This window comes from Trichosurus vulpecula, chromosome 6 (assembly GCF_011100635.1).
Source record: "Trichosurus vulpecula isolate mTriVul1 chromosome 6, mTriVul1.pri, whole genome shotgun sequence".
In the NCBI taxonomy this organism is placed as follows: Eukaryota; Metazoa; Chordata; class Mammalia; order Diprotodontia; family Phalangeridae; genus Trichosurus; species Trichosurus vulpecula.
The window spans coordinates 249,329,290-249,352,291 of record NC_050578.1 but is presented as its reverse complement, the minus strand read 5'-3'; positions in this window follow the sequence as shown (position 1 = coordinate 249,352,291).

Sequence of the window (23,002 nt, the reverse complement as noted above, 5' to 3'; positions counted from 1 at the left end):
TCACGTAAGACGTAGAAAAAGAACAAACATGAAACATAGAAAAACAAAATCAATTAAAAGAGAAAGAGAAAGTCTGTAGCTAATTAGTTAATACCTAAGGGGGGAGGGGATGCCAGCACAAGAGTTATGCTTAAGTCATGAAACATACATATTTATTTAAGTCATGAAACATACATCTGTCATGTGTAATATAGGTCAATGTGAAATACAGTCAAAGATTATGGATCCTAAGACAATCCACAATCCAATATTACAACTGCATGCCTCTCTATAAAGATTCAGAAAAGAAAAGGTGAAAAAGAATCTTAAAATTTTTCCTTCCTTCTTTTCCTTCCTTCCTTCCTTCCTTTTTCTTTCTTCTTTCTTTCTTTCCTTCCTTCCTTCCTTCTTTCCTTCTTTCTCTCTCTCTCTCTTTCTTTCTTTTATTCTTTCTTTCTTCTTAAATTGAGGTTGCAGAATACAGAGTTTGACTTTTATCTGTGACTATTGGCTTTGAAAGTCTTCCTCCTTATTGTCTGAAATGATTAAGCAAAACAGTTTGGGGGTGGAAATTGTCATTATGAAAATTCTATATTATAGAATTCCAGCTTTTCCTCTCATATGATCAAATTTGGCTCCCCAGTACTTTCTCCTCTCATGTTGAAAATGACAGCCCTATGAGTCTTTGAGCCCACAAGCTGAGGAAAAATGATCTAATATATATGTGGTGTCTCTCTAGATTGTAAGAAATAAAGAAGTCAATTTCTAAGAGCCTTACTGAAGTCTATATCCACTATAATTGGTATTCTTTGTCAGCAAATTGATCATTTTAACACGAGCAGGGGGAAAAAAGACAGTGGATGATAACTTACTCGTATTATTCTCTTCTTCGTAATCATCATTTTGGCAAAAGTGAATAATGATTTTGAATGAGTAAACATTTTTTTCTGTAATTTTAATACTTGTAACTAGAACATAACAATATAAGAACAGTTGTCATAGTTTGCTTTAAAAATTACTATCCAGTCTTGATTGATTACATAAGTGTTTAAAGGCCCATAGTTCTATAACACATATTTTCAAATGCCAGACAGTATTGCTTCTGGCTGTCTGGGCTGTACATAGAAATTATTTTACTGTTCAGTTAAAGCCATAATATCAATATTCTGAGTATCTGTATGTTTAGATCTTTTACTATATATGTAACATCAATGGAATATTTCTCTTTTCTTCTTCTCTCATGATGAATAATACTTTTGTCTTCCTCTCAATAGACAGGAGAGAGATCACAGGTTGAAAGGTCGACATGTGCCCACAAAATCATCATGTGAACTAATACCTGGGAGGGATTGATGACAATTTTCCATGATTTGACTAATCTCACCCATTTTTTCAAGACAGATTCTTTGGTACTTTAGAAAGATATTCACATTATGAAATAAGTCTTTTATTTCCTCAATTTGGATGTAGTTTGCAGCCCATCCACCTGTCCATAATGAAAAATTCTTGCCTGTGTCTTCCCAGAAATTCACTGTGGGAGGTCCATTTAATGTGATGGAGTCTTTCCTTGCTTTCTCTGGACACTGTGAGGATGCCAGCAAGGGTGCCCACAATATATGTCTTGCTCTGGTCCTGTTGTGGTTTGGGGTTCTGGGAACCCCAAAATGTAAGAGTAAAGAGGGTCTGCATCAAAAAAATTCAGCGACTAGAGGCTTCTTTCAGTCAAAGTAGTGAGGTTTATTTGTGATGTGAATAGAAGCAGCTAGATTCTAAGTGAATATATTCCATTTAATGGAGGTAAGATTGATACTATAAAAAAAAACTGAGAAGATTTGATTGGGATTAAGGAATGACAAATAGCCTGTGGGGTCCAGGTGCAGACTCTGAAAGGAATTAGTGGTCTGGGCTCCCTTGGAGAGCCACAGTGAAAGGGCTATTATTTCTGGGTGGGCTGGGTTGGGCCAGAAGCCTTAGGTAAAATGCCAGGGACTGGGTTGCTTTTAAAAATATGGTACTTTACTTTAAGGGTCCAGATCCTATCACCCCATTGGCCCCATGAAAAACCTTTCTTGTCTTTCTATCATGCTTTTAAAAAATGATACCTACCACCATATTTCTTGGTCATTTATTTGTAACATGTTACCCCCTACTCACTTTCACCACATGAAAAGGGACAGTTAGGTGGTGCAATGAATAGAGCACTGGGCCTGGGGTCAAGAAGACCTGAATTCGTGTCTGGTGTCAGACACATTTGTTACCCTGGGCAAGTCGCTTAACCTCAGTTTGCTTCAGTTTCCTCATCTCTAAAATGGGGATAATAATAGTACATACTTTTCAGTGTTGATGTGAGGATCAAATGTAATGATGATTGTAAAGCATTTAGCACAGTTCCTGAAATGTAGTGAACAATATATTAATGTTAGCTGTCATTAGGAATAATAACTATTATATGCTTCCCAATTGCAATCTAAATGATTTCCACTCTATGTTTTTTTTGAAATGACTCTGTTCCCTGATTCTTAGACACACAGCAATGCTATTAGAATGTTGGGATTTCAATGATGATCCTGTGTTTCTAGGAGAAGTTTTCGACTATTATAGAGGATCTGAAATGTTCCAAAGCTGATCCATCCTTTTGTCCTCCTGTTTCATTCTGATCATAGCTCACCTATTTCAATTGGCATTCTAACATATGAACACTAAGGGATAAGCTCTTTAGAATTATTATCTAATTGATTGACATAATTTAGAAAATAAGAATTTTTTAATCCGCTTTTTTCCCTATGTGTAATGATGGAACCTAACTATTTGGGGGTATTTAAGGATCAGATTCAGAGTACTCTGAGAGGTTTGGGGAATTGATTCAATCAGCATCACATCATATGCAAGCTTCACTTTCACTGAACTTTCACTGTTTCAAGTTTCTCTGAATGGGCATTACCTCACTCAAAGGGAGAACCTGAACGGGCCTCAACCTAAAAGGGCCAGGGTCTCCCATTGCATGCTGGGCCATCTCCAGTCATCCTGATGAATATTTGGCCCCTGAACCCAGATGGCTCTGGAGGAGAAAGTGAGGCTGGTGAGCTTTCACAGGTCACCCTCATTCAAATCAAAATCAACTGCAAGTCATGTCATCATTTCCTGATGGCATGGTCTTCTTTGAAAATGAGTGACAAGCACAATCTGCAAGGAGAAGAATCCCATGAACCAATCAAATCAGATCAAATCCAATCTAGTCCAACAAACATTTACTGAGAAACTACTATGTGCTAAATACCAGAAATATAATTAATTAAAAGAAATATAGTCATTGCCCTCAAGGAGTTTATAATATAAAGGAGGAGACAGAACATAGAAGGAGGGATGGGACACCAGGGTGGTACACAACCACAGGACCTCTTATTTCTTGTAGTTGAAGCCAGTAAAGGCAGTGGACGCAAAATGGAGTGAGCTGAGTCCAGTTTCTGCCATCCATACAGAAAGACTTTGAGAGGAGTTTGTTACTCCTCCCTCCAGCCCTCCAGTCAGAGGGAAAAGGAGGGTGAAGGAGGTGGTATCAGTCAACACTTGAGTTAGTAGCAGGTTGGTAAGATGAGAGGTGAAGAGCTTAACCTGGGAGGGTCATCTTGTTCTTTGGACTTGAAACCTCCAAATGCAGCAGATACAAAGTGGAACAGATAGAGATCAATCTTTAGGGTAGACTTGGTGCTATAACTCCTCTGCAAGAGTGATAAATGCCTTAGGCAAAATTTTCTCTCTCAGTTTTATGTCATGATTGAAATAAATGGCCAGAGGATTTTTTTGGCAAAGTTATCTCTGTTCTAAATTTGAAGGGGTCTTGAATCATTGCTGTTTCTACTTAGGAGATGCCTTTTTTTTCCATTGGTCTTCAAAGATATTATTTTGTTCTACTGAATCAAATGGTTTTTTTTTTGTTGTTATTTTTTCCATGTTCAAGAAACAATAAACCCAGTGAGATTTTGTATTACCTATATCTTTAAGGTAATTATGTGATGATAGAGACATGGTCAACTGGGGAACATCACTTGCGAAATAGCCTTTCTATTCCTTATTGATGCCCTCATCAAGTCTGTTCTTAATGTGTTTGGGTAGATCATGCTTTTTTATGTAAATGGAAAGTACTTGTATACATCATTCATTGTTGACATAGTCTCAGTAACCTGCAACCTTTTTTTTTAATAATCAGATCTTATGGTTTTTATTTTTTTATTTTTCCCTTATGTATTTTGTCAGGTAGTATAAGATTTCTGAACTTGGAGTCAAGAAGATACGAAATCAAATCTCACTTCAGGTTCTTACTAGTGTCAAGCAGCAATCAGAACTTCATGAAACTAATGTGAAAAATTGATTTATTACAAGAGAAATGAGCACGCATATGGAACCCCAGGAGTTCACAATTCATAGGGAAGATTGTATATGTATGACAGTAGGACAAAGGAAGGAGGAGGAAACACAAATCTCCACCTACAAGGGTGTGGCACAGGAGGGGGAAAGATGCAGTAAAGATGGGAAAAGGAGAAGAGAAAGAGTGAAGTGAATGGCAAAACTTGCATACTTTTCCCCTGGGAACTGCTAAACCATGAAGATAGGATGGTCTGCTTGTCTCAAAAGGTCCCAACCGCACAAGCAGTTTTCTGTCTGTGCAGACTGATGCACCTGTCTTGACTCCTAAGGACACACAGAGAATCCAGCTTGGGATACAAACAACACATTATGTCAGCTCAGGCAGGAGCATAGGCATTGACATATTCAGAACCTCCTGAATATTCTGGGTCCATTGTTTCTGGAAAGTATGGCAACCCAAAAAGACAAGTTTAACATTCCTTAATATTAGTTAAGTGACTCTGGGCAAATAACTAGACCCTTCTCAGCCTTAGTTTTCTACACTGCAAAATAAGGATGATAAGCACCAATCACACAGGTTTGTTGTGATTATCAAATGAAATAATATATGTATAGCAATTTGCAGGCATTAATGTGCTATATAAATTCTAGCTAGTATTATTACATTTATTAGACAGCGAGGTGGTTCCCTGGAAAGGGATCTGGACATGAAACCAAGAAGACCTGAGTTCATATCTGTCCTTCAGACACTTACTAGATGAATGACTCTAGGTGAGTCATTTAATCTCTATCTTTCTTCTCTTTCCTCATCTGTTGAAGAGGCATGATAATCTCACCTATTACCCAGATTTGTGTGAGGATTAAATGAGATAATATTTGTAATGTGTTTTGTAAATTGCAAGGTGCTACATAAATGCAAATTATACTGAAGAAGAAGAAGAAGATGACGATGAAGAAGAAGAAGAAGAAGAAGAAGAAGAAGAAGAAGAAGAAGAAGAAGAAGAAGAAGAAGAAGAAGAAGAAGAAGAAGAAGAAGAAGAAGAAGAAGAAGGAGAAGGAGAAATGGAGGAGGAGGAGGAGAAAGAAAAGAAGCATAAGGAAGGAGAAGGAGGAGGAGGAGGAGACGGAGGAGGAGGAAGAGGAGAAGGAGGAAGAGGAGAAGGAGGAGGAGGATGAAGAAGAAGAGGAAGAGGAGGAGGAGGAGAAAAAGAGATTACTCTTACTTATAATTGGACTACTTTTGCAACTTTTCTGTTTTATTTTTCTTTTATGTAATTCTATCTCCTTTGTTAGCACATCTAGGACAATGATGTTAGGGTCCAGGTATGCCAGCTGCTGGGGATGAAAAAAAAACGGTTTGCCACAGAAGTCTTTGTAGATATTTTAATTTTCCCCTTGTTTGTTGCCGTTTCCATTCTTAACTTCCCTCAGTGACTTTGCTCAGTTGCATCTTTTGATAGGTTTTCAGTAAACTGGCTTTGTCCTCCACTTCTTCTCTCTGTTTGAAGATGAAGTACTGTTCATGTTTTCCATCATCATTTTCCAAAAGATTTTTGTAACAATTTTGTACTCTGAATTGGTGATACCCTTTGCTGCCACATGTCTGTATTGGAAGGAAGTCAAACGTTTGCTGACTAAAACCCTTTTAAGATGCTTTTGGTGTCCTTGTTTTGGTAAATGATTTATGTAGGTTACACTCCAATGTAAAGATACAGCAGTCTGTGTTTATGGTATTTCCTTTTTTTTATCCCGGTGTTCTTGTCCAATATTTTACTTAAATAATTCTGAATGGAATTATCTAAATTACCTGCCATATTTATCCTAATTATTTTTTAATTCTAAATTCATACTAATTTTGATTTGCATCCACATCTTTGACTCAGGAATGAGTCCCAAATCAGTGTTGTGACATTTCTTTTCTGTTAAGATACACTCTTTTTGTTTTGTTGTTATTTTTGTGGAGAGAGAAAAATCATCATGCTCAACATCTTAATGATTTTTTTTCTCAACAAGAGAAAATAATCTATATTACGTCATAGAGACTCTCAAAGGGACTGTAGCCTCCTGGAATTTTTTTTTTCATAATCAGTTAAAGTACAACACCACTTATCCTTGGTTCAGGGCTATCTGAGTAATTCACTGTAATAGCAGGATGTATCAAGGCCTATATTTCTTCCCTCACCCCCATCTCCCTCTAATCATTGACATGACTTTAGACCTTCAGCTAGAGAGGTCCTAGCAGCAATCATTTTCTTTCCCCAAAGCTGGAAGATACTCAAAAGCTATCTTAACGATTATCCATTTTTTCACAGTCCTCTAGAAGGGCACTGTTCTCTAACTATGTTACCAAGAATTTGGAAACTTTCAGACCTGGGATCACCAACCAAATAAATCCCAGGGCTGTCTCTATCCAGAAAAATCTCCCTTCTCAGACTAAAAACTTTTATTCTAGGATCATATGTCATGAATATTTTCCATGTACTACTTTTAGGGTGTGTCACTAAGCACATTTTCCCTTCTGCTATGCGATTCTACAGAAACTCCATCAGTGCGCCACTCTACTGCCATTATTTGGGAATGGAAAGTATCCTCACAAGGACCTTGGTCTCTGCCCTGTGCTCATACTATGGGTGATCAAATATACCTGCCATAGACATTAATAGTCCCTGTGAGGAGGAAATTATAAATTTACAGATTTCTCTCCACTCTACCATCCAACCACAGGATGCAGGTTCCCTTTGCTGCCTCCTGGTCTGTCCCTTTTGCAGAGAAAATATGAACAGTAGAAGAGGGTGATCATTGTATTTTTAAAAAATGCCCCATTATGACTGAAGAGAAATGTGCACGGACAAGGTATTATCCCATACTGAAAGTGAGAAGTTAATGTGGGCAGGAAGTACAAACTCAATTTCAGTTGAGGTGTGCAAAAGTATCACCTTAGGATAAAAGAAACCTTTGAATAATCTTCAGTTCTACCTAGCCCATCACCCAAGCTTTCCTAGTAGGTTTTCTCTCATTCATGTCTGATTTTCTCATCTGCCAAGTTCTGAGAAAATCAAAGCTTGGGGCAGCAGGGTTGGCTACAAAGTGATGATGGTGAAAGTTTATTCCTGGCTCTGCCATAGGAGAGGGGCTTTCATTTGCATTTTATTCCGTAAGTTAAAAGCTACAGCTAAAAATTCTTCTCCTTGCTGTGAGTCTTCGAAATCACTGTTTTCGATCACAGTACAAATCTTGTTTGAATGAAAGTTGTGGGTTTACTTACCATTTTTCAGCTGAACAGCCAGCGGGGTAAACAGGATAGAATGAGGAAGGATCAAAACCTTTAAAAATTAAATGTATCTTAGTATACAGAACATGTATTGAATTGGATGTAGAAAAAAATTAAATGCTCATTATTATAAGGTATATTCTCCAAGGCAGATTGATGTCCAGAACCTGAACACTATGAAATCATGTGTAATGATGCATATTATATGCCTATTATTTGTGTTGCTTATTTATTCCTCTTTCATTTGTTCTTGGTTGTGTGAAAGTTACCCTGCAGTGACTAGGTCCACTGAGCGAAAGTTCTACCAATTCTTAAGCAGCATTTACTAAATAACTAGTATTTACCAGGTAGAATACATACATATATATCTATATATCTATATCTATATATGTATATATGTGTGTATGTATACATGCATATGTGTCTGTATACATGTATATATGTGCATGTATGTATATGTACACTTGTATGTGTGCATATACACACATGATACATATACATGCATACACATACGTATTGTGTACGCACACAAACATATATGCATACGTACATACATACACATGCTATAAATAAATATTGTGTATATGTATGTATATAAACACACACATATATGTGTGTATGTGTATGTATGTATGTATGCACGTATGTATTCCAGAAGCTCAAAGAGGTTCATCATCTACGACATATTTGATTAATTCTAATTTTTAGGGAATTATTTCCCTCCTTGAATAAGGTTGTCTCTCTTATCCTAATTAGTTAATTATCTTTTCAAATTTTTCTTTTATCGTTCTCATTTATTTTCCATTTTTTCTCTAGTGCTTCCATTTGGTTTTAAAAATAATTTTAGCTCTCTTTTTTAAGTAAGTCTTGCTTTATCTCTTTCAGGATTTCTGGTTGAATCTGTGTTTAAACGTTTTACTTTGTGGCTTTGCTGTCAGATTTTTTTAGAGTCATTCTCTTCTTCTGGATTTGAGTATTGAGTATCCCTGTCACCATAATAGCTCTTTATGATGTAATTTTTGTTGGTTTGTTTGTTTCCTCATTCTTCCATTTTATTTCCTAACTTTTAAATTTTATATTAGATCATATATTAAGGCTAGTCTCTGTTTAGTTCTGTGAAGAATATTTTACTTGGGAATTGGTCCTTTTGGATCTTTCTACTGCTTCATAAGCATTGTGTGACTCTAGATCTCAGAGACAACAAAGGTTGAGGGTTTGCAAGCTTTCACTGCTATGGGACTCAGACACTACCTGCCAGCTGGAAAGCTCTTCAAGTTGAAAACGAAAGAACTGCATGATCCCTCTAATCTGAGATTCCTGCCCTAGTTATTCTTCTGCAAGCTTCTGCTGGGACCGGAGGCTGGAACTGAGATTAAACTACTCTGCTGGCTTCTACACCACACATCTGCACTATTGGCTACCAAAATTTTTATCACTCAATATGTCTTTCTCCAACCCCTTTGGTAGGATCCCAACCATATCATGTCCTCTAACTATAAGTGTCCTTCAGGGTTCTGTCGTGGGCCTTTTTCTCTTCTCTAGCTATATTACTTCACTTGGTGATCTCATCAGCTCCTAAGTATTTAATTACCATCGCTAAACTGATAATTCTGAGATAGGTCTATCCTGCCCAATCCTTGTGACTGACCTCTAACATCACATCTTCAGTTGCCTGGGAACAAGTGATGGAGTATTTTATTAATTCAATTGGAAGGAGGCCACTGCCACTGAATCTAAGGATATGTGGCAAGGAGTAAGCTGCAAAAAGATTGTAAATGTAGGAGGGGCAATGCTATGAAGTGCTTTGAACAGAGGAGTTTATATTTAATCCTGGAAGCAAGAGTTGCCTGAGTTTATTGAGTAGGGAAGTGGCATGGTCAGAACTGTGCTTTAGGAAAATCACTTTATTGGATGAATGGAGAATGGATTAGAGTGGAGAGAGACTTAAGGGAGTCAGAACAACTAACAGGCTATTGCAATTATGGAGTTTAGGCTCAACATTTTAAAAGTGCACTCATATTCTGATCTGTAAACCTTGTTGTCCATAAACTTAAAAGCTGATAAATTCATCTTACCTCTCCACAAACAAGGCAGCTAGGTGGCATAGTGGATAAAATGCCAGGCTTGGAGTCAGGAAGACCTGAGTCCAAATCAGGTATCAGACACTTACTAGCTGTATGACCCTGGGCAAGTCACTTAACCCTAGTGTCCTCAATTTCCTAATCTGTAAAATGAGCCGAAGAAGGAAATAGAAAACCACTTCAGTATCTTTGCCAAGAAAACTCCAAGTAGAGTTCATGAGAACTTGGACATGACTAAAATGACTGAACAACAACATGAACAGCTCTTTAAACAATGAGATCATTTGTTTTTCATTATGGGCTTCACTCCATTTTAGTCCCCCAATATTTTATTTTGGTAACTGAAAAAATTCACAGTGGGAAAGGGGAAGCAACTGTGGTGGCAAGCAGGGTAGGACTTTATGCTGTTTTTAGTTTTGGACTGCTTTTCAGCACTAAAGCAATCAAGTGTCTTTGATTAAGTCTCTCTAGGTGTGAATCCCCAGGCCCACACCCTTTTACTGATTAGATGTGAAGCCTTCAGGCCCTAAGAAGGGTATATATACTCGGAGGTTAGTATTTTGCTTTGGGGATTTTGCTCACTGGAAAAGTGTCCTGTGATTTGACCAGGCAAGACTCTGGGTAGCCATTAAGGAGCCCCCTGGTTTTGAAAAACCCAGATGTTGGTTCTTTTCTCTCTGGTAACTATGTATGTAATGTCTTGATAAGATGGCTAGAAGCACTATCTGTTGATTTGTGTTTATTTGCTCTGTTTATATAATTTCTGCTTGTAATTTCTGTTTGTGTTTTCTCTGAAGTTCAGAGTGTTGACTTTTTCCCCTGAACTAAGTGAATGATGTATTTATGTTTGATTAAAGTGTGACTGTAAACTCCTTTAAGTTGCTTTCCTTAGAAAAGCAGATCAAAGACCCTGTGCTAGCAGCCCTCCTGTATGCTGGTGTTATTGTTCTTACACAGCCACAGTAGCAGCAAGTAGTATTGTTGTTACAGCAACCATGTCTTTTGCTCTCTAAATTTTGGGGGACTCATCAAAGTAAAAAGGCAAAATTCAGTTGTAAAAATTGTACTGTCATTTCATGATTCATGATACTGGGAAGATATAAAGTATGGAGACATATTTGTGTCTGATATGATTCTCAGACTCATAGAGTGGGGGGTTCTTGTGTAAATACTTAGAATATTCTCCTCTCCAACACCTATGGAATTTATGGTGGAATAAAAGTACCTATCAGCCATATACTCTTGTATTAATCAATTAAGTTTAACATTTACTGAGCACATACAATGTGCAAAGTACTCTGCTCAATGTTGGGTGGATAAACTCCTGCAAAATAATATTGTCCATGCATTCAAGAAGCCTGCAGCCTATTAGGAGGGTACATAATTTATACAAATAAGTGTGATACAGGTAAAATGTGGAAGAGGCCTAAGAGAGAGGCAAAATATATTTTTAGTCTGATTTAACTTTTGATTTATACTTATGATTTCATCCTTGCATTGAAAAAGGACTGTTAACTCATTATATAAATTACTTGTTCACAAACAAAACTGGTAGGTGTCAGAAGGATGATTTAAACCCAGGTCATCCTGATGCCAAGACTTGGTCTCTGTTGACTAAATCATGTTACCTCTTAGGCAAAGTACTATAAGACCTCATAGAAAAAGAGATTATCTTGATTGTAAGCATCAAGAAAGACAGGTAAAGAGGTGGCATCTGAGTTTGGATTTGAAAAGAAAGAAATATTCAGAATTCAGAGATGGTGGGGGCTTGCAATTCATGGAGACAGTGAAGGACAAAATGAGCAGTGTTAGGTGTGCTATGTATTGTTTGAGTTCACAAAGGGTAGGATAGGACCAAATGCATCTTAAGTATGGAGGTTTGGTCTTGTGATATACACACGGCAATGAAAGCTGAGGAGACTCCTAGAAAATCGCATACAGTGGCAGATAGCTTGATGGAGGGATGCTAAAGGTACACCTAATTAAAATATTAGTGAGGTGGGAAACACCTAGTATCATAAAAGTAATGAATTATTATGATGTGTTCCAGCTGCATTAATGGGGATTCTTTTAGAGATACTCTGAAGGCACGAGTATTCACAATAAAGGAACTAAGGAGTCTCACTAACCAACTCTCCTGAATAAGTTATAAGTTCAGTGAATTGTGAACGCATTTAAAGAATTTATCATGCAGTGGTAGAGAATGTATTTTTTTTCTAAGACTACTGATTTCCTCCTTGATAGAGATAATGATCTCCTGTATTAACCAAACACATGAGAGATAAACCCATTAAAAGTTAATGAAAAAGAACAAATTGTAGGTTAAATGAAGAAAGGCATGAACTCTCTGTCTCTGTCTGTCTGTCTCTGTCTTTCTCTCTGTTTCTCTGTGTTTCACTGTCTCTTTGTCTCTCTCTCTCTCTCTTTGTCTTTGTCTCTGCCTCTGTCTCTCACTTAAGCAACTTTCCTAAGGTCGCACAACAAAGAAAAATTTAATCCCTGCTTTTTTTGCTTTCAGGAATGGCATTCTAGCTGCTATACCATGTTGTCTATGAATAGTGGAAATATTCTTACAAAATAATCAATTAGTATGGTGTAAGTCACTGAACCTTAAGATATATTAGCAGCAGAGGCTTCTTCCCCAAAAGACCTTCCTAACTCTGTTCAGGTCCATGTCCAGTAAATTGAGGAAATAAACAAACTGCAGAAGAGAAGCAAAATAAAAATTGAGTAACTGCTTTCTTATCCTTAGTTATCATCAACCCATGAACCTCAAGTCATGGCCTTATTATTTCTTCCTACACCATCTTCCTAGCCAGATGTTTATTTCTCAAATAAATTTTTCACATCCATAAGATGAGATCCTTTCCACTTCCAAATCAATAATCCTAAGATGTATAAATATGATCAAAACACCAGATTAGTGTGTCTTAGGACATTCCTATCCTAACTAGATTATGTCACTTCCTCTCCATTCGGAGTCTCCCACCCTCATAAGTCAAAGATCTTTCTCCAAATTACAAAAGCAAATTTCCAACATCTAGGTCAGAGAACCTTCATTTAAAAAGTGAAGAATTTAACTCATTACAATTTTTTCCCCATAAGAACAAATCTTATCTGAAGGAGAAGGGAGGCCACTTTTCACAGTCCTTTTTTCTGTCCTGTGCTTAGTTTTGACTTATTGTTAAGCCACTCCATCTCCCAACCCACATTATTTTCATTGGCTATCTCTCATGTCTGGAATTCTCTCCCTGATCATTTTTGTGCCCTGGAATCTCTGATTTCTTTTGAGATCCAGCTAAAATCCCATTTTATTCAAGAATTTTTTTTCCTCTTTCCTCCTCATTTCTAGTGGTTTCCCCTCTGTTGATTATCTCCAACTTAAACAATCTGTATCTTATTTGTACGTGATTGTTTACATGTTTGCTGTCTGTTGCACTATGAACTCTTTGAGAGTATAGGCTAATTTTTTCATCTTTATTGGTATCTTCAGAGCTAAGCATGGTGGCTGGCTCATAGTAGGTGCTTAATAAATACTTGTTGAGTCATTATATGTAAAAATCTACAGTTATAAATAAGTCAAAATCAAAATCTTTGCTATTTATAGACATGGGAATTTCAATCATTTAAATTTAGGAAGGTTAGATGTACCTGTATCCTTGGCTTAAACTTGGCACACACACACACAAACACACACACACACACACACACACACACAAATAAAATCCTCTAAACCAATGACCAATAATGTGAAGAAAAACACATTTTAACATCACGTAAGCACTCATAGATGAACTGGCTAGACCAGAATCCACAAGATGAACACTGGATCATGTCTTTCTCTTCTCAGCAGAAAGATGGTGGGCTATTGATGCAGATTCTCAAGGGAGTGCTATATTGGAAGTAGAAAATGAAGAGCAGCAAAAGTAATAAAAAACAAAGAAAAAATCAATACAATATTAGTTTATTTAATTTAAAGGAAATTACTCTGATGTATACCAAAATCTTGTGCTATTACCAGAGAAAAATAAGCTCGGTAGAACAATTAATTATAACAAAAACTAACTCACAGCTTTACCACTTATTACCTTCCAGCTCAATATCTATGAGTTTAGTTGGAATTACAATTAGATTTGATAGCATAAAAATGTGCGTAGAGAAGAGAATTGGGATTAGTTAAGCAGATCTGGCTTTGGTTCTTGTTTCTAGTATTTATGATCTGTTTGACTTTGGAAAAGTCATTTGAATACTTTGGACTTCAGTTTTCTTATCTGTAAAATGAAAGGGATGAAATCTAAGTTCATTCCTAGCTCTGAATCTATGACTTAAATTAGAAAAAAACTTTAAAAAGTTTTTACCCTTTAGTTAGGGAGTATTTCTTTTTTTACATGGCCACAATGTTTACTACACCTAAAATCGCTCAAAAATAATAAACAGTGAGAAATTTCCTTTCTAATATGTGTCATCTTATTTATAGAATTCCAAAATTAAAAAAATAGGAAATTTAATATGACCTATTTAAAGTACACATTTTAATGATGTTCAGAATGTTTCTTCTAGGTTTTACCTTATTCAAAGTGAATTCATTATTTTGATTAAACTTTAAACAGTACTGAAGCATTACTTTTCTAAAAAATTCTGAATTGCTTTAGTTATTATTAAGGTATCATAAAGAACTGTTCGGAGAAAAAGGCATTTTTGTTGTCATTATGAACAAATGAACCTGCAGGCTCGGAGAGTGCCCGGTGCGGAGCTGCTCCAGACCAAGGCGGAAGCGGCTGGCCGAGAAATCCACGTGGGAGACGGGCTGGGAGAAAGCTGGGCGCCCGGAACCGGCAGAGATCCCCAGGCCTCCCAACACAGGACGGCAGTCTGTGGGAGCGACGAGAGGCAGCGCAACGCCACCAGCCGCGAAAACACCCAGCCCTGACGCTTGCAAAACCCAGGAACTCGGCTTCTTGAACTTCCGCAAGACTCAATGGCCAGGTAACCGGCTCTAACCCCTCCCCCCCTCACCCAGAGAATTCCTCGGGAAAAAAAGAGAAATGAAACAGAGGAGAGAGTAGCGGGGCTTCACAGGACAAATACTAGAAGCTCATTAGTCCCAGAGGGGAAGAGTCGGCAGGGGGCCAAGCCAGGAGCCCAGACGTAACCTTGCTCCCCCAGGGGAAGCGCCAGTCATCAGCTCAAACAACAAACAGCTGAGACCATTGCTGAAAAGCAAGTGCTGGAGAGCACCCACAGGGAGTGAGACGCCAGGGAGCCAGACCCCTCCCCCACACCTCAGGAAACTGAAGGTTATAATTCTAGACTCACAACCCCCAGAATAAGAAAGCTGGGACAGAAAGCCCTGAGATCCACAGATAGAAATTCGTTGTAAAGCCAGCAAAAGGCAAACCAACATGAAGAAGAACACAAAAAAAACCGAGGACAATAGATTCTTTTTATGGAGACAGGCAGGATCAAAATATCGACATAGAAGAAGATAGCAATGACACGGTAGATACATCAGATACCTCAAAAGCTAATATGATCTGGTCTCCAGCCCAAAAAGCACTGCTGGAAGAGCTAAAAGAGGATTTTAAAAACCAAATTAGGGAGGTAAAAGAAAACATGGAAAAAATGGAAAAGTCCCTAAAGAATAAGATTGGCGAAATGGCTATGGAGATTCAGAATCTAGAGAGAGAAAAGGACACACTGAGAGGTGAAATCAACCAATTGAAAATGGAGGCTCAAAAGCAAAATGTAAACACTAACTCATTTAAAATTAGACTTGAGCAAGTAGAAGCTAATGAATCTATGAGGCATCAAGAAGTAATAAAACAAAACGTAAAGAATGAAAAAATAGAAAAAAATGTGAAATATCTGATTGGCAAAACTACTGAACTGGAAAATAGATCCAGGAGAGACAATTTGAGAGTTATTGGTCTACAGGAAATCCACGATGAAAAAAGGAGCCTTGACAGTATCTTCGAAGAAATTATCAAAGACAACTGCCCAGAGGTCCTAGAACCAGAGGGCAAAATCGTCATTGAAAGAATTCACCGATCACCCCCTGAAAGAGATCCCAAACTGAAAACACCAAGAAATATTATAGCCAAATTTCAGAGCTATAAACTCAAGGAGAAAATACTGCAAGCAGCCAAAAAGAAGCAATTCAAATATCGTGGAACTACAGTCAGGATCACGCAGGATCTCTCAGCTTCCACATTAAAAGGCAGGAGAAATTGGAATATGATATTCCAAAGGGCAAAGGAGCTGGGACTACAACCAAGGATCAACTACCCAGCAAAACTAAGCATAATTTTCCAGGCAAGGCGATGGACATTCAATGAAATAGGGGAATTCCAGACCTTCCTGATGAAAAGGCCAGAACTCAATGGAAAATTTGATCTCCAAATACAAACCTCAAGAGAGACATAAAAAGGTAACCAGGGGGAAAAACCCCACAAACTTCATTAACCAATAAGGTTAGGTTGTTTACATCTTTATATGGGATTATATCATCTTATGTATGTTTTTTATGTATATATATATATATATATATATATATATATATATATGTGTGTATATATATATATATATATATATATATATATACATATACATATATAAGTCATTCTTGTGAATGGTACAACTATTGTGACAAATGAAAGAGATATACATAGGTTGTGAATGCCTGTATAAATTAACTGATGTAAAGATATAAAATATAAATAAGAGATATAAAGGGAGGGCTATGAGGGAAGTGGTAAGGAGGTTGTAGAAAAGGGTAAATTACACCAAAGGAAGTGGCAAAAAAACATATTATAGTAGAGGGAAAGAAGGGAGGGAGAAGAGCAGTATTTGAGCTTTACTGTCATCTGATCTAGTTCAAGAAGGGAATAACATACTCTGATAAGTTTAGAAATCTAACTTGTCCTACGGGAAGTGGGAGGGAAAGGGGGGAAAAAGGGAGGGGGGAGGGCAGAAGGAAGAGGAGAAGTAGCAAGTGGGTAACGGTAAGATAAGGGAGGGGAATAAAGAGGGAGGGTTAACTGAGGAAAGCGGCGGCATGACTATTAATTTAATAAAGTGAATGTTATGTTTAAGTATTTCTATAGGATACCATCTGTAAAAATATCATGGAGCAAATATAGTCAAATACAATCAAGTCAACAAGTATAAATGCTTACTATGTGCCCATCCCTGTGCTGAACACTGGGGGTATTAAGAAAGGCAAAAAAAGTTCTTGCTCCTGAGGAGTTAAGGAAGAAACAACACACAAATAAACAATTTAAACAAGATGAGATAAGATAAATTGGTGATAATTTTAGAAGCAAGGCTCGAACATTACAGAGGACCAGTGAAGCCTGGAAAATAAGATAGACTAGTTATCAGGAGAACATGAAAGAAAATCTGTGTATAACCTAAGCATTATATTGCTCTTCCAAATTCTTAAAGAACCCAGAGGAAGGCTACTAAGCAGATAAGGTGGGCTGTCTATGTTGGATTGGGGAAATGACATGAATGAGAATAGTATTCAATGAGAAAAAGGGAGAAGTTTCAATCTGCTCTGGTAGGAAGAGTACCCACAATAAAGAGATAAGCAATTTATCAGGGAAACAGTATGGTGGTGGGGAAAAGAATGCTGGACCTAGAAGACCTTGGTTCAGAGTACAATTCTGGCTCTTAACAAAAAGAAAAACTCTGGCTCTTACTAGTTTTGTGATCATGATTAAGTTAATCTACCTCCTTGTGTCTCAGTTTCCTTACTATCAAATTAGTGGACAATGTGGAGCTTATTTTGTTGGACCATATGATATGTGAGGAATTTTGTGGCTATCATTTTTTAACTTTTTTTTTCAATTTGCTCAATTGATGGAGTTAGTAAAAAATATAAGTTAGTAAAAAAATAAACTTTAAAATGTACTACCAAAGCAAATAAGTGGGCTGGATGAAATGATCTCCAAGGTCTCTTCTGGGTAGACCATCCTAGATTTAATTTATTAGCATTTAAAATAAAATAAAGCAAAACAGCATTGCCTTTTTGTCTTTATGCAGGTTAAGTCATATATAGAGTCTCAACAAGGCTTAAATAATGAGATCTAAAAAACTAAGTAACTATATCCCATTGGTTTACTTGGTTAGTCATTCAGTCAGGAATGTTTATTAAATGTCTATTATGTGCCAGGCACTGTGCTAAAAAGACAGGCAAAAGAGAGTCCCTGCTTCACAAAGAGACTACAGTCTAATGGGAAAAAGAACATACAAATAATTATGTAAAAACAAGCTATAGAGATGATAAATTGGAAATAATTGACAGAAGGAAGACACTAGAATTAAGGGGAACAGGGAAAAGTTTCCATTTAGAAGATGAGAATTTAGCTGTTTCAACAATCTGGCTAGCAGCTGTTGTGGGGGTGAAAGACAAGCCCAATAACAAGCATGCTAGCAGCACACTGCAAAAGCCCAGGTTCTTTTGATCTGATTTACTAAGGAAAGCAATGTTAAGGGGTTAACAAGCTTACTTTAATTCAGCATACAAATACCATTCACTTAGTTCAGGGGAAAAAGCCAGTACCCTGAACTTTGGAACAAACACAATTCATATTTACCAACAACCGAGTTCAGCCCGGGAGCTCATAACGAGGGATGGCCCAGAGTCACACATGCCACCAAGGCTGTGGGTATGAGCTCTGAAAAAGAGAAAGCCAACCCCTAGTTTTTCAGGGTCATGGGCGAGTCACACATGCCACTCCCCACGTGACCTAAAATCGTCACAAAGAGGCGACTTCAACCCATGTGGTCTAAAAGCCTCTGATATCTCAAACATGTCACTCAGACTCATGTGTAAACTAGGCCCTCCCCTGAGGCAAGGAGGTCACCAAGGACTCTCAATCTAATCAAGGAAACAAAGGCCAAACTCTTCAAGGGCACTTGGTTGAACTGAGTGCTAAGAGCCCTTTTTATTTACCAACACAGACATGAAGGAAGCCAGTACTCTAGGAGGAAGAAATGAGGAAGGAGAGCTTAATTTGAGTGATGTCCTTTGCCTTTGTATTGCGTTTGCATGGCTTTGACCTTCTGTGTTGACTTGTCCAGATTTGTACCATTGCTATAGACCCCATTGACATCCTTTCTAAACCGTGATTATGATTACCCTATGAACGCTTGCTTGACTCACAATACGTTCTTTTGTCTCCACTCATATAAAACATAGAATATAATTAAATATAACTTCTTTCTCCAAAGGAGAGCTCCTCCTCAAGTCAAGATTGGTAACCTCAAGTATTTCAAAAACCATCAGAGCAAGAGAAATTAAATTTGTTTGGCTTGGCCCGGAGGGTGGAGAAGAGCACAGATCATTGAGAGGAAGTTGCAAAAAGGCAAAATTGAAGCTTAAGGTCAGGAAGAGATTTCAAGTCCTATCAATTTCACTTTGTGACATCTCTTCAATACCTCCTTCTCCCCTCTGACATTGTCATACACCTACATGGAGCCCTTATCTTCTCATACCTAGACTATTGCAATAATGCTTTGTTTCATCTCCTTGCCTCAAGTCTCCCCCCACTCTAGTCCATCCTTTATTCAACTGTCAAAGTACTAGTCCTAAAATACAAGTCAGACCTTGTCACTGCTCTATTCATTAAGTTCCAGTGGCTCCCTATTACTTCCAGGATCAATATAAAACCAACTGTTCCATATTTAAAAATCTTCATCACACTCTTCCCATGACCCTCCTTCCATTTCTCCAGGCTTACTCGGAGACATGGATTCTGCCACCTAGTGTCATGGTTTCCTTGCTGTTCCTTAATGAAAAGAAAAAAAAAAAAACATCTCCCAACTCTTTGCATTTTCATTGGCTATTCAAATGCTTTCTTTCCTCATCTTTGCCTGCTGGCTTCAGTGGCTTCCTTCAAGCCTCAGTTATAATACCACCTTATATTTTGTTTTCTTTCCATCATTCCAGTTATGTCAGATTCTTCACTATCCCATTTGAGGTTTAATTGACAATGATACTTTGTACATACTTGTTTGAGTGTCTTTTTCCCCATTAGATTGTGAGCTCTTCGAGAGCAAGTTCTGTCTTTTGCTTCTCTTTGTATGTCCAGTTCTTATCAAAGTTCCATAATAGGTGCTTGATAAATGTTTGCTGCTTAGCTGACAACAGTTTAGAGGTATTCCAATAGTAATGGACTTCCATAGCTTGGAATGCTTCTCTCACAGTGGAAATCTTGAAATGGTCTGAGAGCATGATCCTTGGATTTCCTTTTATTTAGTTTGGTTAGTTTTATTTTTAGAGATGATCCATCTTCAAAAGAAGAGGGATCTACTAAAACACTGAGATTTTATGATTCTGTTGGTTGTCCCTAATAACCAACAAAAAAAGCATAAATCCTACTCTTGAGGGGATGCAGGATCAACAATGAAAAGGAACTGTGAAAGTAAAACTTGTCTTAACTCCAAACCATTTATTTAAATAATGGCTTAGGAAGAGACACTGCAAAAGTACATAGATGAGATGTTATGCTCTATATAATGAAATTTGAAAAGTTTCTGGGAGTTAGAAAAAATCTTTTTGTAAGTAGCAGGCACTGATCCAGAAGCACAGTGAATTCCCCACCCCCGCCCTCATCTTCCTGGAATGACAGGGAGAAAGTTCTAATAAAATTGTCCTGGCAAATAAATATTGAAGGATCCAAAATGTGGCACTGTCTACTCTGATGGCTCTGGTAATCTTATTTATTAGTTGATAGATCACCTTTACACATACAAGCAGCATGTCTGGATTTTCTCTTCAGCATGGAACAAAACAAAATGAAATAAGGCAATGGAAAATGAAAGGAGATTGAAAAAAATCATCCTTTGAGTATACTCTCATTTTGCCTTGTGTCTTTAACTTGCATGATGCCTCTCACTGTTCCATTCAATGTACTTGGATGGAAATGCATTAAAGTCCCTTGAAGGATTTTTCATTGAGGACGAAAGTAGCTAACTCCAATACATGCTATTTAAAAGTTTCACAAAAATAAACTGTAAGCATAGATATCAGGCCTAGATAAATGAATGAACAGATAAAGTGAATGAAAGAACAAAACAACTCCATATATTTTGTCCTATTTGATTCCTGGGAACCTAGGTGGTACAGAGGATAGAGTGCTAAACATGAGGTCAGGAAGACTCATCTTCCTGAATTCAAATTCAGCCTCAGAAACTTAATAGGCAAGTCATTAACCCTGTCTGTCTCAGTATCTTTTTCAGTAAAGTGACATGAAGAAGGAAATGAAAAACCACTCCAGTATCTCTGTCAAGAAAACCCCAAATGTGGTCACAAAGAGTTGGATGTAACTGAAACAAGTGAACAACAACAAATTGGATAGCTACAACCACCTTGTAAAGAAGATGCTAAAGGTATTTATTATTACCTCCATTTTACAAGAGGAAGTAGATGTAGGTAGGTTTAGTTATTCAGTCACACTCATTAAGTGTCCGAGGCAAGATTTAAATCCAGATCTCTCCCTACTCCCAGCAACGTGATGCTTTAGAAATACATAATGCTAGAATGACTGAAGAAGTTTTAGTATATGCTTAGGATGGAGTACTATTATGCTATAAGAAATGGTGAGCAAAATTGTTTCAGAAAAACCTGAGAAGACATATATAAATTGATGCAAAATGAAGTAAGCAAAACTAGGAGAACATTGTACAGGGTGATGGCAATGTTGTACTAGGATTGGCTCTGAGTAACTTAGCTATTCTTGTCAATGCAATGACCCAAAACAATTGAGAAGGACTTATAATGAAAAATACTGCCCACCTAAAGCAATTGATGGAGTCTGAATTCTGATCAAAGTGTAATTTTATTATTGTATTTATTTTCTTGTTTGTTTTTTCTCTGTGTTTTCTTTTACAACATGGATAATATGGAAATAGATTTTGTGTGACTGCACATATTTAATTTAGACCAAATTGCTTGCCTTCTTGAGAAGGGTGGATGGGAGGGAGAAAATTTGAAACTGAAAACTTTAAAAAATGGTTTTTTTAACATGTAATTGAGAAAAAATAAAGTAAGAGAAAAATGATGTAATGCTCACTTATCTAACTTCTATAAGGAATATTTCAAATAAAAGAAACCTAGCAGTTTATATGCCAAGATGAATGTTACAGTGGCTATCAATCTTTGTGAAATACATCATATCTCCCCCTTACTTTTCAGACAAAATGTAATGAATATGGGTTAATATTTATCAAGTGATTTGGTATTTCATTATGAATGTTTTTTTCTGTACTTGGCTTAACCTAACAATGTTTCTGTCTCCTCTCTTCATGCCAGCTTGTTAACCATCCTTCCTGTTGCCAGGTCCCCATTTCTTTCAAGCTTTGCCCTTTTACATCAACTGTTTCTGATAAGTATTAGATTGATAGCAACTTTGTTGAATAATCAGATTGATAGCAACTTTGCTTTATTTGTGCATAGTTTAAGAGCAATGTTCTCTGAATGATACCTTGCAGGCTATTCCTACTTAGGTGTAGCAAAGTTCCTTTAGCACACAGCCATAACTGGAAATTACTGTGCCTAGTTCAGACAGTAGGAAATATACTTTTAAGGGAAAGGATAGGGTGGACACCCTGAAATATAGTGAAGCTGCTTTGTGAGTGATAAAGCTGTCAGCTGACATTTAATTTCTTATTGTAACTATATATTTTTGTTAACAAAGTGCTTTTTGTTTGATTTTTCTCCTCTTTTTAATTTGTTTTCAAGTATGAAGCATTTATTTCTTTTCTTACTCACCTCTCCTCACTGAAAACAAAACAAAAACTTTGTAACAAATATACATAGTCAAGCAAAGCAAATTGAAAGGGCTTTCATGGCCCCCTGAGTATCTGTACCCCTTGAAAAACCCAGTGACCACTAGTTGATTTTGACTCTGGTTCAACGATTCAGAGACATTTGTCATAATTTATTTCTATTTCTTCTCTGTACAGGTAATGTTTCAGAACTTCTGCCCCCCCCCAAAATGTATGACCTTGAAAATATCAATACAATTATTTTTGTAAACAAACAATATATAAAATAAATGCTCTTTGAGGACTTCTTAGGCAGCTAAGTGGCATAATGAATAGAAAGCCATATCTGAAGTAAAGAAGACTCATCTTCCTGAGTTCAAATCTGGCCTCAGAAACTTACTAGCTGTGTGACCTTGGAGAAGTCACTTAAGCCTGGTGAACTCAGTTTCCTCATCTCTAAAATGAGCTGGAAAAGGAAATGGCAAACCATACTATCATCTTAAAAAAAGCCAAATGGGGTTACAAAGTGTCAGAC